Source organism: Dipodomys spectabilis, unplaced genomic scaffold (assembly GCF_019054845.1).
Source record: "Dipodomys spectabilis isolate Male_0828 unplaced genomic scaffold, ASM1905484v1 ptg000095l, whole genome shotgun sequence".
Taxonomy (NCBI): Eukaryota; Metazoa; Chordata; class Mammalia; order Rodentia; family Heteromyidae; genus Dipodomys; species Dipodomys spectabilis.
The window spans coordinates 2,976,364-2,992,966 of NW_024870772.1; the positions used below are offsets into that span (position 1 = coordinate 2,976,364).

General features: G+C 44.6%; 1 protein-coding gene across 2 annotated transcripts in view; it reads left to right on the forward strand.

The window, feature by feature from the left end:
* The first annotated feature begins 1,996 nt into the window (after positions 1-1,996).
* Klf12 (Kruppel like factor 12) overlaps positions 1,997-16,603 on the forward strand; it is a 355,582-nt gene continuing 340,975 nt past the window's right edge. The window contains exon 1 of one of the 2 annotated variants that reach the window (XM_042685420.1): positions 1,997-2,203. The gene's annotated coding sequence lies outside the window, so the exon portion shown is untranslated. Of the gene's footprint in view, positions 2,204-2,438; positions 2,502-16,603 lie in introns of those variants that run through there. The other variant, XM_042685421.1, reaches the window with a different exon arrangement.

Below are 16,603 nucleotides of genomic sequence, written 5' to 3' on the forward strand. Positions count from 1 at the left end.
AAGACGTTGGGGGGAGGGAACCCCCCCGAGCGCACCGCCGTCCCCCGCCTTTGTTACATTAGGAAACGCACACCGGGCCCGAAGCGTTTGCAAAATGCCACGGTGCCACACAGATGTAGAAGCCGTAGTCCTTTTCCTGGCTTCAATTTGCTCCTTCGCTTTCATTTCCTGTTTCTCGGCCTCTCCCCGGTTTCTCTCCCCCCACCCCCCCCACCCCAATGGGCTTCTGCTCCGTGCCACGCAGGACTGCACCTCTTTCTCTCCAAACACAAAACTTCCCTTTCCGCGCCTTCCAGCGCTGGCTGGGCAGGTTTCCCCACGCGGGGCGGATTTGAGGGACCCCCAGCAGGGGTGTCTGGCTCACCCGGGCTCTCCAGGGCAATCACCTAAGGTTTCCCAGAAAGTGGAGCCTGCAGGCACGGTCCAGCAAGGACCGGTTCCCGCCTCCTTCTCCCCCGCCCCTCCTCCAGCCCCCCGCTTCCGCCGCTCCTCCGGGCGCAGCGCTGACCCCGTGCCCTCCGAGCCGCCGCGGGAACAGCAGGGCGGCCTCCTCCTCCTCCCTCTCCCGCCCCGCAATCTCGGGGATCCGTTCCCTGGGGCCCACGGGGGGGGGAGGGAAAAGGAGGTGGGGATGGCCGGGGGGGAATGGGGGTGCGTCCAGGGCTGGACTTCCAGCCGCGCGCTTCGGAGCTCCCCTCGGGTGCGCAGGGTTGGGGTCCGCAGCTCCCCCACCTGCTTTGCTAAGTTAAGTGGCACCAGCAGCCACCTCACCTCTCGGGACCGAGCCGGGCACTCGTCTCGGCTCGGATTCCCCCCCCCCGCAATTTCTCCCGCCAAGGTGAAGCGCGGGGTTGGGAGGACGCCCCCTCCTTGGCCCGCAACGTGCGTCGCTCTCAGACCCAAACAATGATTTCCCGGGGCTCCCGGGCTTAGCCATCCGCCCCTTCCCCAATCACCCCCGCGCCCCGGGCACCGTCCCCCCCCACCCGGTGCAGACCCCCCCCCTTCCCCATTACGGCCCGGCGTGGAGGGTGGCGGGGGTCCCGGGACACTGACCCGGCCGGTGCACGCAGCCCGGGGCCGGCTCCGCCCACACCTTTGCAAGTTCTCCGGGCTCCCGGCCCCCTCCCGGAACGCCCCCCTCCGCTCTGTGGGGAAGGGGTGGGCAGAGAGCGGGGGTGGGGGCAGAATTCAGGGGGGGCGGGGTGCCCAGCGGGCTCTTTATTTGTCTCGGAATTCTTTTCCTGAGGCTGCCCAGCGCGCTCGGACACAAAAGGGGGTGGTGGTGGTGGGGGGAGACTTTCTCTGGGCTCAGCGAGAGTCCCAGCCGGGCGAGTTGCAATCGGAGGTGGTGGGGGGGGTTGGACTCGGGCCGCGACCTCCCCACCAGCCCTCCCCCTTCCCCACCCCCTCGACCCCCCCCCCCCCCAGCCCCGCACTGTGGGTCCCCTCAGCCTGAAGCTCCCACAACTACGCGGGCCATGTGTGGGCTATTTTGGGTGCCGCCGCAGCAAGGTGGTGCAGGTGAAAAGGAAGCGCGTCCGCGGCCAGGGGGCGGAGGCAGGGGTGGGGCGGGGTGGGGCGGGGCGGACCCCACCCCCTTCCCCCAGCCCGCGGCCGGGGCGGGGAGGCGAGGGCTGGGCAGTGGGTGTTGCCTTCTACCTCTGCGAGCGGGGAGGGGTTCGCTTCCCACCGGGGATTTCAACCATCACACACGCACACGCACGCACACACACACTCACTCACACAGCCCGCCTCCTAATCCCGGGGCGGAGCGGCTAGGGGGGCCCCATTTTCATGGCAATAAAGCGACTTAGCGCCTGCTGAGCGAGCCCCTCCCCGCCGCCGCCCCCGCCCTCGGCCCCACCCCGGGGCTCGCCCTGCAGCGGCGGGGCTTTGTTTCGGGGGAGGAGGACCGGGAGCTCTTTTGTTTGGGGGGTTTGGTGTTTTCACCCTTCCCCACCTCCCAGCCTCACCCCACCCCACCCCACCCCACCCCTCGGCCCGGCGGCTGGCTCTCGGGTTCCCAGAGCCCCGCGGGTCTCGCAAAGGCCAGGAGCAGCGAGTCCGGCCACCCCCTCGGCTGGGGCCCCGGGGTAATTCGATGCGGGCCTGGCGAGGCTCCCCACGCTAGACCCGGGCTCGCGTCTCGGCAGCCTCCACCCACCGGCCCACCCTACATTTAGCGCATCATGTGATCCGGGTAAGTCATTTGCAAGTACAACAGTTCCCTGGGTTGCCCCCCATTCATTTCCTGAGAACTGCAGAGAGCAGCTGAGAGGCTCTGCTTGTGCGTGTGTGTGCGGGTGACGCCGTGTGTGCGAGTGAGTGTGTGCGCGTGTGAGAGGGAGAAAGGGGGAGAGGAGAAAGGGCGAGAGAGAAGGGGAAACAGGGAAAGAAGAGAGGGAGGGAAGGGAAGGAGAGAGAGAGAGAAAGAGAGTGTGTCAGAGTCTGTGTTAGGGAAAGAAAACAATTTCTCCTGCTCTACAGCTTCTGTTCAGGTCTGTGCCAATTCCGTTTCTTATCAAAATAAATAACCCCCCCTCTTTTTTTAAATTTTTTGGTGCCATCCCAAATCAGACCGTATTCTCTTAACATGTTTTCTTTTCCGTCTGTCATCTGCTCAAGTTAAATCATTTTGGTTGGTCTGTGTTCTAACGGGGGGAAAGTGTGGGGAAGCAGTGGGGGGGTGGGGGGTGTCGGGGAAGGGCGATGCTACACGGCTGAGCAAGTAGCGCCGGTCGGATTCGTGGAGAAGAAAGAGGGAGGTTACTTCTCCCACCCCCCACCCAATTTTTTTTTTAAAAGAACTTAGCAAGTAGCAAGAAATTAGGCATTTTTCCCCCTCTACCCCTAGTGGAATTGTGGGTTGCAGTGTTTGTCTGACAGTTGCCAACGATGAGAAATAAATCTCCCCTCCAGGCTGAATGTGTGTGTGTGTGTGTGTGTAGTCGTGAAAGTAGTTGGATCCCAGGAATAAATGGGGATAGCTGCGGGCGCACCAGGGCTCTGTGTGTGTGTGTGTGTGTGTGTGTGTGTGTGTGTGTGTGTGCGTGTGCGCGCGCGCACACTCGCTCAGTGGTGGACGGGAAGGGGTTAAGGCGGAGATGACACTGCTGGCATGAATAGTGGTCCTGGTGCTACCTTCGTTATTGTCTCTGGTCCTAATGATGGGTAACTGTCACTTGAGACAGTGCCCGGTCCACGGAATTCAGACCAGGGGCTGGCCCAAGGCTGTTATTCTTCAGTTTTGGGGGGGGACGAGGCTGGAGTTGGCCAGGGGCAGCTTTGGAGGCCACCTGGGCAAGGAAACCCTCGAAGCCGGCCGGGGAGCCGCTTGGTTGCCTTAGGAGCTAGCTCCGAGGTCTCGGCCTTGACCTCCGCGGCATGAGTGGGTGCTAATGGGAGGTGATCTGCTACCCCGAGAGCCAGCCTTGCGATTGTTGGGTGGAGAACTGCCTTCTAGAACTTTGCAAACTTTTATCTTGAGGGGAAAGGGTGGGGTGCACTCAACAGTTTTGTGTCGCTGCGCTTTGGAGGCAGGCAAATGCTTGGGGAAAAAAGTACCAATTCCTTTGTTATATGCCCTGCCGCCTCCCAGCCCCCTTCCCTCTGCCCTTCGAGTTTTGCATACTTTAATAAGTAATAGCCTTAATTCAGCGGATCAAAGCCGACTGTGTTGAGTTAAAGAGTATTAGTCCAACGGAATGTGTAATCTGGATAAACAGTTTGTGTCGTTAGTATTGTCAGCTCTCGAATTTAAATGTGCCGATGACTTAAGTCTTGTTCTGTGTGGATTGTTTCAAATAATTCTACTGGCTAATAGAATTCTCAGCCAGTGCAGTACGATATTTTAACTCGGCGTTCATATTCTGTTTCCCTGTCACACCCAAGAAAGACCGAGCAGCTCTATTTACATTTAGCGCATGTGCCTCCAGTTGCTTCGTAGACATCTGCCAATCAAATACACGTCACTCTGCAAATCTACCTAGCCGTCTTCATGCCCCTTTTTCTTAGTGGAGGATGGAGTTGTTTAGATAAGTAAATGCTTTGAAATATGGTGGTGGCTTTAGCTAGAAGCCACTTGGGAATAAGGGTGGTCACGTTGAAGAGGGATGTGTGTACCATCTTGGAAGAAACGCTTGTTAAATTGGCATTTAATTACAGCAGCAGACCCCCCTCCTCCCAAAGGAGGGGAAAAAAAAGAGAAGCAAACCCTGTTTGCAGCCATTCGCTGATGTCATCCACATGGTGTTTACATTTTTTCAAACCACACAGAAATGGGTTATGTTAAAGGGGTAGACTTTTAGGTTGGAAAACGTTGAATTATAGATCAGTAGAATAGGATGTTAAAGAACAGACGTCTCAATTATGCTAAGCTACATCTTTATCACTGCAGACTGATCAGTCTTCCTATTAGAGCAAGTGTTAGCCTCCTTTGAGTTGCGAGAGAGCATTTAAGCATGCAGGAAAGTGGCAGAAATAATGTATTTAGAAAAAAGGTTTATTATTCTACCAACTCACTATTATGAAATATATTTAAACTGGGAAATTGGAATGTCACATAAATTTTTTTTCTTAGTTTTAATGAATGCCAACTGCATAACTGACAGCCATGTCAAGTTAAAACATCCTTGAGGAATTTCTGTTTAGGACCGAAGTCCTTCAGTTATTGATCTACTACTGAGTAAAGCATCTTTAAGAGAAACTTCAATTGGCTCAACTTTTTGGGGGGAATGCTTTTTATTACAGTTGATTGAATGAAAATTGTGCTTGTAAGTCCTCAACAGCTCCATCCCCACTCCCCCAAGTTCCTTTTTAAGAAACTAATGTTTTGATGGACATAGTCCTGGTATCGCATAGAAACCTTGACCTTAGCAGCTCTTGGCTGGTGGTTGTTTACTACAGCTGCAGCTATGCCTGGCTGGCCTCTATCAAAAGGGAAGGGATTGCAAACACTTCCTAGCTCTGGCAAGACAAATCAGGATGCTGGCTGTTCAGTCCAAAGGACTTACATCAGGCCTACATTTCTTCTGGCTTCCCTTGAAAAGGAGTCATGCATTTTTACAGCATTTGAGTGAGTCTTGCATGTTACATCATGAAGCAGGCTGTCAGTAACTTTATGAAAGAATTTTATCTTATACCTAGGTATGCTGGATCTCAGCAAAGATGATTGCAATACTTAGGTCCTCAGGCCTTTACTTGAGGGCATTTTTGTATTGGAGGTGTTGAGTGATAGGGAGTTTTGGTGTTGTTAAGTAGTTGAACTTATAGAATGTGCTGGTCATTTGTTTTCATAGTATATGGAAAAAAACCTATAGTTTTTGTATTTTTGAAAATGCAGTAGCATTAGAATAATCACATTAAATTGGATGTCTAATGGTTTGTTTTCTTTGGAGTTGGGAGAAGCATTCTTCTTAGAGTCTCAAGTTCCTACTATGTATGTATGTATGTAGTATGAAACTAATATTAAAGTCCTTTGAAACATTATGTTGTTTGTAGAGGGGGGTAATGGGGAACAAGGTATCACTGAAGAGCCCAAGCTGGCTTTGAATTTACATTCCTCATGTCTCAGTCTCCCATGTCCTGGGATAACAAGCTTGTATCACCAGGCCTAGCACAGACTTATTCTTTTTCTTTCTTTCTTCTTCTTTTTTTTTTTTTTTTGAGAAGTTAATTTTCTTTCTTGTGCTTCCACATTGATTAATGAGCAAGAACTAAAATTCCCCAAGGAGTTTTATTCAAAGTTGATATCACTGATATCTTTTGTGTGTGTGTGTGTGTGTGTGTGTGTGTGTGTGTGTTTGTATGTGTGTGTGTGTGTGTTGTTAAGAAAATAACTTTAATTATGTTTTGGCACTACCATAGGGTCACAGACTGGAAATGCCTATATTTTTGTCCAGTGTTGATTTATTTTCTTTTAAAAAATTAAATTTAGTTTTAAGCTTAAGAATTTTGCACAGCCTTTGGCTTTAAATATGTACCAAATGTAAGGGTAAAAATATTAAAATGAAGTCACTGGCAACACCCTATAACCACAGCTTTAACTCAACCACCACAGCCACTCCTCCCAGAAGCAAAATGGGAGTAAACAGATGGGCCCTGCCCAGTGCCCGGAAGGTCAACTGCCTTCCGCTGGTTCTGTCAGACCTGCTTGGTTTCTAGATCCTAAGTCCTGCCAGGAGGCTGTCGGACTTCAACCTGCCAGTATTCATTTTCAGAGCCTGTACTGGGCCACCTCCCATCTGATGTCAGCCACAGGACTTCTGTGCTAAAGAGCACAGGCTGTGGATTAAACGGTTACTTTCTCTATATGCTCTCCCTAATTATGTTACAAAGGGATTTTTTGTTTTTTTTTGGTGTTGTGTGTTTATTGTCTCACAGTGGCTACTTGAGTAGTCATATTGCTCCATAAAGATTTGCTTTGGTCTGGCAGTAGATTATAGGATATGCATCCAAAGATTTCTGCTCTGGTTTTGGTGTTTCTTCCTGTGCTCTTTTCAATGTGCAGTGATACTTCGCTTGCCTAGCTTATAGTCTGTACTTTTCCCGTGATTATTAATGTAGTTGGGCATGTAATTGGACTGGCACTGTGTGTGGGTACAGGAAATGGCTGTGCTCTCTGCATAGAGGTGGGGGGGGGGAAACTAGAGAGTTTTGGAATCATTTTCTCTCATTCATCAAAGGCCATGTTAACTCCCATGACTATTATACCCTGCCTTTGATAGCTAAAACTTGTGGGGTAGGCACAGTGATTCCTATACGCTAAAGTGTTCATGTGCACAATAATTTTTGACATAATATAGGTGTGTATATGTATATATATCTGCTATTTAGATTTATGTATATATATATGTGTATATATATGTGTGTGTGTGTATATATATATATGCATATATATATATATATATATATATATATATATATATATATTGCCAGTCCTAGGGCTTGAACTCAGGGTCTGGGCACGGTCCCTAAGCTTCTTTTGCTCAAGGACACTCTACCACTTGAGCCATAGTGCCACTTCTGGCTTTTTTTTTAAATGTATGTAGTATTGAAGAATTGAATCCAGGGCTTCATGCATACTAGGCAAGCACTCTACCAGTAGGTCACATACCAAGCCCTATGGATAGGTTTAATACTTGCATTTACACATGAGTTTTTATGTTCTCTATTGACATACCACCTCCCACACCACATACTTTCCTGACCAATGATTACAGTATATAAAAAAAACTATAGTATATAAAAAAGAGAAACACGCAAAGGCTGTGTTTTTCACTTTCTGTGTTTAGGATTTTGAGATTAAGAAGCTAATTCATGCTCAGCAATAGTGGCTCACGCCTGTAATCCTAGCTGCTCAAGAGGTTGAGATCTGAGGGTCTTGGGTTGAAGCCAGACTGGGCATGAAAGTCAGTGAGATTCTTATCTTCAATTAATCACAGAAAAAACTGGAAGTGGAGCTGTAGCTCAAGTGGTAGAGTGGTAGCCTTGAGCAAAAGAAGCTCAAGGAGAGCGTTGATACCCAGAGTTCAACCCCTAGGACTGGCAAAAAAAAAAAAAAAGCTAGCCTAGTTAAGTGTTTATATGAAGATAGGTATAATTTTTGCTTACAAGAAAAACCAAGATGCATTGTTGTAAAATAATAGATAAGAAATGTTCATTTCCTAGTCTGTTCTCATCTATGATAGCATATCCTGGTAGCAGAGATGTCTCACTTTGAGTCTATGTGTATGTTCATTCTGACTAAAGTCTAGGTAACCGTGGTCAGGTTTCTACTGTGGGTAAATGAAGTAATGTGGGTAAAAGTGACTTTGTAAGCTATGAAGTAGTGTGACAACTGAATCAACAGGAAAACTACTCCCTCCCTTCCCCCCCCCCCCCCCATCTCACCCTACCTTTCTCCCAGGCCCATGGCTACCTCTCTTCCTCCTCCTCCCCAAGAGAGATGCGTTTCCCAGCACCTCTAAGTGGAAATAAAATTGATACAGAGAAGGAATTTCTGAGTGTGGGTAGAGCACTGTTAGCTGTCAAAGGTCATGAATTCCATTCCTGTCTCTCCTAGAGATTTTTTCTGTGACCTTGGGAAAGCCACTCAAAATGTTTCCAAGTAACTACTATAAAAGTTATTGTAGGTGTTTAGTGCAGGTGAAGTATCAGAGGGTTTCCTAAAGAAGTGCATAAAACTTCATTTGTACCTAATCACGTAAAGAACATTGCAAATGAAGACAGAGATGGAAACTATTTACTACCCCCAAGGATGTCCCCTGGATTTTCTATCAGTCACTGTTTTAAAAAAGCTAGTCATTAAATTTGGGATGTATTTCTTTTTCTTTTTCTTTTTCTTTTTGGTGGGTCATGGGCCTGAACTCTGGGAGCTGTCCCTCAGCTCTTCAACTCAAGGTTAGTGCTCTACCACTTGATACACAGCTTATGTGGTGCTGAGGAATTGAACCCAAGGCCTCATGCCTATAAGGCAAACATTTTACCACTGAGCCACCTTCCCAACCCCTTAAACACCATGTATTTTTACAAGAGCAAACACTCAAAGTAAATCATCAGTGAAATTCATTTGGCCTCTTTCCCTGTCACAAATATGTACTATTCATGTTCCAACCATTGCTGCTGTTCGCGCTATTATTACTTTCTGTGGCACTTCCTTGCTTGTCTTTATTTATGCTTTAACATAAACATGCTGGGTTCCAGACTAAACTTTGGCGGTCTGTAGCATCTGACATTCGTTCCTATTGCTTCTTGATGGGTCTTGTTCCCTCCCAATCATAAGCCCCTTGAAGGCAGAGAATGGTTTTTTTTTTTTTTTTTTTGTCGTTGGTGGGGTCTTGAACTCTGGGCCTGGTCACACTGCCCCTAAGCTCTTCAGCTCAAGGCTAGCGCTATACTACTTGAACCACAGCACTACTTCTGGTTTTCTGGTGGTTTATTGGAGCTAAGAGTTTCACGGACTTTCCTGCCCGGGCTGACTTTGAACTGCGATCCTCAGGTCTCAGCCTCCTGAGTAGCTAGGATTACAGGCGTGAGCCACCGGTGCCAGGCACGGGAATGGGTATTCTTCATGTTGATTTCACTGGTCTCCAACACACTGGTTAAGATGATGATTGATATATACTAAGTACTAAAATAGTCATTGAAAGAACAAATCAAGGAACAGTCATTGGGAGTCCATATGGTGACCTTTTAGTAGCTGGATGCTGCTACCCTGATCCTTTCCTACTTCCCTCATTCATCTCTAGCAAAATGTTCAGCCAGTCTTTAATTCATTGTATTTTTCTGAAAAGTTTTCTTGTAAAAAGAAGCCCAGGAGTAGAGTGGAGTCACACCGTTTAGGATTTGAGACATCAGACTATCCTATCCCATTTTTCACTATTTTTACCAGGAAAGGTGTTTCTCTTTAGTTTCTACTTACTCGTAAATTGAAGTGACAAAAGCAAATAATGATATCCCAGAATGTATTTGAGCATCAAAATGTACATGAAGCACCTACTATACAGTTCTACATGTGCATTGTGCTGAAGAAGTATTAGTCTATGCCAGTAAATTCATGTCTCAAAGGCAGCAATTCACAATGAATGCTAGTAGCAAAATGAAGTAGCTTGACTTTATGGTGTATGCACCATAAGCATAGAAGTTAGGTATTGCACCTTTTGTGTGTGAGCTTATTGAATACTCTTACAACTAATGTATTTTTCTCGTTCAAGTTTATAGTCTGAACTGTGTAGATGAACTTTTTTTGTCAGTCATGGGGCTTGAACTCTGGGTTTGGGCTCTATCCCTCAGCTCTTCAGCTCAAGGCGAGCACTCTACCACTTGAGCCAAAGCACCACTTGAATACTCTTTAGTAAACAGGTATAACTAACTAGCCCTTGGCTTTTGTATAGTTGACTTTGAAATAGTTGGCTCATGGACTAGTTTATATAGTGACCCCTAAAGTGTTATGTCTTAATAGCTATATTCTGACATTCCTATGGAATAAATTCTTGGGCATAGTATTATCCATTTAAAAGGCATGTGCGATTTTAATTTTCGTCAATGTCAGTGACACTGATTTGGAAAAGATAGAACAGTTCACATTGTTACTGGTAAGGCAGGCAAATGGCCACTTTCCCTGAAATACCACTATCAATGGGCACTTTGCCAGTCTCATCATTGTACAATGATATCTTCTTTTTACTTTAATATATTCCTTATTACCAGTGACTTTGTACATCTTTGCCTTTGTTTGTAGGCAAATTGGGCTTGTTCTAAGAATTGCTCTTTTACATTTTTGGCCCATTTTATTTATTTTTTCCCTTTGCGCTTTATCCTTCGATGGGAATTCATCGTGCACTACAGCCATTAACCATTAACTGGATTGCAAATAAATTTTCACTAACTCATCTTTTGTCTCTTACCTGCTCATTAATTATTTGTGCTAGAAATTTCATGTAATTGTTTCTATCTTTATCTTGGGCCCTGCATTTGAGCATTGGCATTTTTACTCAGAGCTAGCAATATACCACTTGAACCACACCTCCAGTTTTTTGGCTGATTAACTGGAGTTCAAAGTCTCTTTAATTTGTCTGCCTGGACTGGCATTCAACCTTGACCCTAAGATCTCCACCTTCTGAGTAGTTGGGATGACAGATGTGAGCCATTGGTGCCTGGCTTCCTTAGGTTATGTTTATTTGAAAAAGTCCATTTGTCTTGTTTCTGAAATATTTTACCTGGGTACAGTTTTTCCTTACTACTGATAATCTCCTGCTCCATTATCTTCTGCTTTACTTAGTTCTGAACAGGTAAAATTTGACATTCTTATCTTTGTAATACTTTTTTCTCCCACTCTGGCTGCCTTCAATTTTTTTTCTTTAGCTCTGTTTTCTGCAATTATAATAGGGTTTTAGGATGTTTCTTATTATTTGAAATTATCCTGTGTTTGAGTCCACTAAAGCTGCTTTATCTATTGTTTACTGCCCTTCACAGCTTTTCAAATCTTTCATGGAGTGTCTCTACAAACATTTCTTGTGAACCATCTCTTCCTCTGTAATGTTTTGAATATAGTTCCACAGGTCTTGGATCCTCTGTACTCATTCTCTATTCACTTTCTACTTTGTATGATTTCTGTTGATTCATCTTTCAATTTACTGATGGTTTATGTTGTGCTCAGCTTTAGGGAACGGATTCTTCATGTTGATATATTTTTGTCTAGACTTTTCATATGACTTAAAACATTTTTATACCCCTTTGCTGAATGTCTCTGTTTATGCACATTGTCTTATCTCTCTACATCCTGTAATCATAATTATCTTTTTTTTTTCTTTGTTGGTGGTGGGGCTTGAACTTTGAGCCTGGGCGCTGTCCCTCAGCTCTTCAGCTCAAGGAGAGCACTCTACCGCTTGAGCTACAGCGCCACTTCCTCAAAATTATCTTGAAAGTCTTACTCTCATGGTTTCAATAGCTTTGTCATCTACAGTTCTGATTGTATTGACAGCTTTATCTCTTGACAGATATTTTTTTTCTTTTTTCTTTTTTGTGCACGTGCATGCGTGTGTGTGTGTGTGTGTGTGTGTGTGTGTGTGTGTGTGTGTATCTGGGGTCTCCAAATTCTTTGGAGCAATGTCTATTCAAATCTTTTGCTCATTGTTAGGGTTATCACTTGAGTTATAGGGATTCTTTTTATGTTCTAGATAATCACTTACATGATTCTCATGTTTTCTTCCATTTCATGGCCTGTGATTTCATTTTATTAATAGTGCCCTTTGATTTTTAGTGTTTGTTTAATTAATTAATTAATTTTTGGTGCCAGTTCTGGGACTTGAACTCAGGGCCTGGGCACTGATTCTGAGCTTCTTTAGCTCAAGGCTAGCACTCTACTACTTGAGCTACAGCTACTACTCTACTACTTGAGCTACAGTGCCACTTCTAGCATTTTCTGTGTATGTGGTACTGAGGAATCAAATCCAGGGCCTCATGCATTTTAGGCAAGCACTGTACCACTGAGCCACCTTCCCAGTCCCCTATAGAAGTTTTTATTTTGTTTTATTATTTTTTTTCAGACAAGCTGGCCTTAGATTCCTGACCCTTCTGTTGTCTCTTGAGTGCTGGGTTTTCAGGCTTGCACCACTACATCCATCCATCTTCCTTCCTTCCTTCCTCCCTTCCTTCCTTCCTCCCTTCCTTCCTTCCTTCCTTCCTTCCTTCCTTCCTTCCTTCCTTCCTTCCTTCCTTCCTTCCTTCCTTCCTTCCTTCCTTCCTTCCTTCCTTTCCTTTCCTTTCCTTTCTTTGCTTTCTGTTTACATGGTACCAAGGAATTGTTCCAAGGCAAGCAGTCTACCACTAAGTCACATCCCCAGACCCATCACATACATTAAAAAAAAAAAATATGTAGTCTGTTCTATTTCTTCTTTGGCTGCTTCTGCATTCATGTCTAGAAAGTTATTGTCAATTCTGATGGTATGAAACTTTGGTCCAGCTTTGTTCTTAACATTTTGCAATTTTATATCATTTTTAGTAGCTCTTGCTTTGTATATTTTGTGATATGTATAATTCCAGACTACATATCCTTTAAAAAATTTTCTTTTTCTTTTGAATGACTTTAAAAATAGATCCATAACAACCTAGCATGATTCCTATTGTCCTTCCTGTCTCAATTTCTGTCATCCAATTTCCTTTCTCCCAGTCTCCCAATGTCTGTATTTTCCCTTTAATTCATTTTCTTTTTTTTTGGGGGGGGGGTCCGGTCGTGGGGCCTGAACTATGGGTGTGGGCGCTGTCCCTCAGCTCTTCAGCTCAAGGCTAACACTCTACTACTTGAGCCACAGCGCCACTTCTGGCTTTTTTCTTTTTTGCTTATGTGGTGCTGAGGAATCAAACCCAGGGCTTTGAGCATGCGAGGCAAGCGCTCTACCATGAGCCACCTTCCTAGCCCTCTTTTTTTTTTTTTTTAAAGTTACCTTTAACATAATAATAAGTATATGTTTTTCTTAGTTAGGATTTCTGAAGTTACCCATTTCTTCCTGCAAGAAATGATTTGAAAAATTTGTCATCGATTTGGAAGGTATATCAGCTGTACTGTAAAATTCATAGTATTGCTGCTCTAGCTTCACTTTTACCACTAGCTCATCTAGTGCTGATGTCTGTAAAAGAAAACACAGCAATTCCTTAAGGCATCTTATCTGGAAAACCTGTAATATACTACTATCTGCAGAACATTTAATGATACCAACATTAATCTGTGATGTCTAGAGTATGAATTGCCCATCTAAGGTGGAATAACCGTTGGTCATAGGGAGTAGGCATGACTGAATAGACACATGATGACATGCATTTGTCTTTACCTATAGGAAAACAAAATCAGCCAATAGTAACTTAAGATTTGTTTCCTTTCCTCTTTGTCTCCCTCTCCTACCCAGTGGGAACTTTGTGGTATTTGTTTTTTCTCTTCTTCCCAATTTGCTTGTATCTCTGTGCTCATCTGTACTTGTCCCTGTATCTCAGACTCCCTCCCCCCCACTTCCAGCGCCCCCCCCAACCCCTTATTTACTGATTGTCCTCCACAATCGTAGATCATTCATCTTTGGTGGGACTGTTTTCTTCCATAATGGCTTATTTCTCATTATTTTTTCCCCCACTTTTTCATCTGCCTTTAGCTGGAGGTCTCAGTGCTGTGCTGATTCACCTGTTACGTGGTTAGGATGATTCAGTATTTTCATTAGACAGGCTCTGCTAGTATAAATGTCACCAAATACTTGCTTATCCTCAAATAGTCTCAGATACTTCTCCCTCAGAGCAATAAATAGTGTTTGGGTTCTCTTTCTCTCCCCTCCCCCCGCCAAGGTCAATTTATCCATCATCTTCCTGGGTCCTTAAATGTGATTTCTTCCAGTTTATTGTAGGTGCTACACATGTCCCTTTTCCAGCGTGTCTCCTTTTCCAACAACCATTTCTTTACTAACCTTTATAATGAAATCCTGAAGGGAGCTGTATTTCCTCTCTGTCTCCTCTCAGCGAGGATAAGGTAGTGAGGTATGGAAACTTTTAAATAGTACTTCTTGGTATAAAGAGATAGATGCTTGAAAATGGCAGACTTGATGGCTGAGACTATAGTTGTCTTCTCTGTAAGAATAGGTTGGCAAATACTTGAGAGAAAGCCATCGTAGTCACTATGATACAAAGACATACAAGGTATGGGTTCATTAACAGCCACCTTCCTCAGTCTTTAGAATAGAACCCAGGATGTTGAGCTTGTTCCACAAAGCCTCCATACTTGAGCCATACCCTCATCCCTTTCTTTGTATTTTGTTTTTCAGATAAGGACTTGAACTACTGTTCATCTTGCCTCAGTTTCCCAAGTAGCTGGAATAGTAGGTGTGCACCACCACACCCAGCTCCTCATAGCCCTTTGAACAGCTGAATGAATTGGTTAATTTTCCTCCAGGGGAGTAAGTTCAGTCCCTGTTGAAGACCTTAGGGGACCAGGCTAGGTTATTTTACAACCTTAGTTGATGCATAAGTGATAGTTGTAGTAATAGCTTGCTTGTTATTCTGCAAGATTGTAGTGTTTTTGAAAATTGTCTTTGGAATTTAGGCATTTTGTAGAGTCTGACTCCATCTGTATATCTCATCTGTCCTCATTTATTGGTGGCCATTTAAAATCCATACACACTTGTCTTGAGAGCACTTCTCTCTCTTTTTAAGCTACTTTCAAAGGATTGTATGAAGGAGTTTCCATTCAACAGAACAGTTTATTAATATAATGCATCTTGATCAATGTCACCAAAGTTTTCTTTTTTCATTCCCCCCTCCTTTTTCTTTGGTTTTGGGATCCAAGTCAGAGGCATTGATTCGAGGCAATCACTATCATTCAGCTGCATCCAGCCCCAGAACAGCCACTAACAAGTTATTGTCTGTTTCCTTTTCCTTTTCTTCTTTCATTTCCTCTTATTTATATATCTGGTCTTCTATATTTCTCTTCCAAATACTATATCACTTCCCCTTTTATCTTTTGTTAATCGTTGTAGTTTTGCTTTGTTCTTTGGGGGGTGCGAGTGTGTGCAGAAGTGTATGTGTGAGCTGGGTGTCAGTGGCTCATGCCTGTAATCCTAGCTACCCAGGAGGCTGAGATCTGGGGATCAAGGTTCAAAGCCAGCCTTGTCATGAATGTTCATGAGACTCTTTATCTCCAGTTAACCACTATGGCTCAAGTGGGAGAGAATTTGCCTTGAGTTGAATAGTTCAGGGACAGTGCCAAGGCCCAGAGTTCAAGCCCCGGGACTGACCAAAAAAAAAAAAAATTGCATGTGTGCAGTGGCTGTTTTAACAAACTCACCTTTTTTTCTTTCCTTTTTCAAACTCACCTTCAGTCAGCATGGAGTATCAGTATGGAGAAGGTATTATGTTAAATGCTACAGGTGTAGAATTGAGCATGATAAGGTTCTTGCTACCAGGAATTACAATTTTTGGGGGAAGTCAACAACAACCCCCCCTTAAAAAAAACTTACAGAAAAAGCTTATAGAGTGCCGTGTAATAAAAGTTTGAGCCAAATGTTCTGAAAGCATTGTGGGGGGCATTCAGCTTTGTTCATTTGCAGGATTTGGAGGAGTGACTGAGGAAGAAGCCTTTGGTCTGAGATTGATTGAGGAGTAAGAATGGACCTGAAGAAATGGAATGGAGGTGAGAGGAAAGGAGGATGCCTAACTGATCAGCCATCTACCCCACCTGGGCTGTGAACGCCATTCCAACAAGAACCCTATCATTTTCCCATTGTGGTAGTAATTCTTCAAAGCATATTGTCTTCTGAGAGCGACAATATATCTCAGACTGTAGTACTCTGTCTCTGAAGTCAGTATCATTCAAGGTGATAACAATAAAGAATTCATGATAGTCTGATTGCATCAGCAAACTTGTGTCAGACAATAATAGTTTAGGCTTAGCTGTTCACATTAGTTTGGATTATAGGTACAAATCCTATGTATTGTTCCTCAGTGCCTAGAGGAATTGGATCCAGGACTAACACAGTACCAAAAGTTACATATGCCCCTGAAAATATAGTAACCACTTGAGCATTAGAGTATCTGCAGAAAACGTATACCAAGCTGCCTGTATGCAACTAGATCATCTCTAGATCAATTATAATACCAAATACAGCATGGGGACTTTGTAAATAGCTGTTACACTGCATTGACAAGATGAAAAGGGTCAGTGTGGACCCAACCTCTTTTGTTTTCAACATATTATTGGTTTCTGGTTGGCTGAATTTACAGATGGGGAACCTACAGATGCAGAGTACCAGCTCTGTGAGTGTGTGTGTGTGTGAAAACTGTTTGAGAGAACAAGTTCTATTTGAAGTCTTTTGCCCTCTGTAAGGGTGTCACGTCAGGATCATTTTTCATAGGGGAGTCAGGTATTACAATTAATAATTTAAAAATTGAGTCATAGTATGATTAATTGAAGTTTCTAGCTTATGTTTTTGAAATGCCTGGAAAAATGCTTTTTTTGAGGGGGGAGAAGGGGGAGGATAGGGTTTGAACTCAGGGTTTCATGCTTGCTAGTTAAATGCTTTACTGCTTGAGTCCTGTCGCCACCCCCCTTCTCTCTGGTTTGGTTATT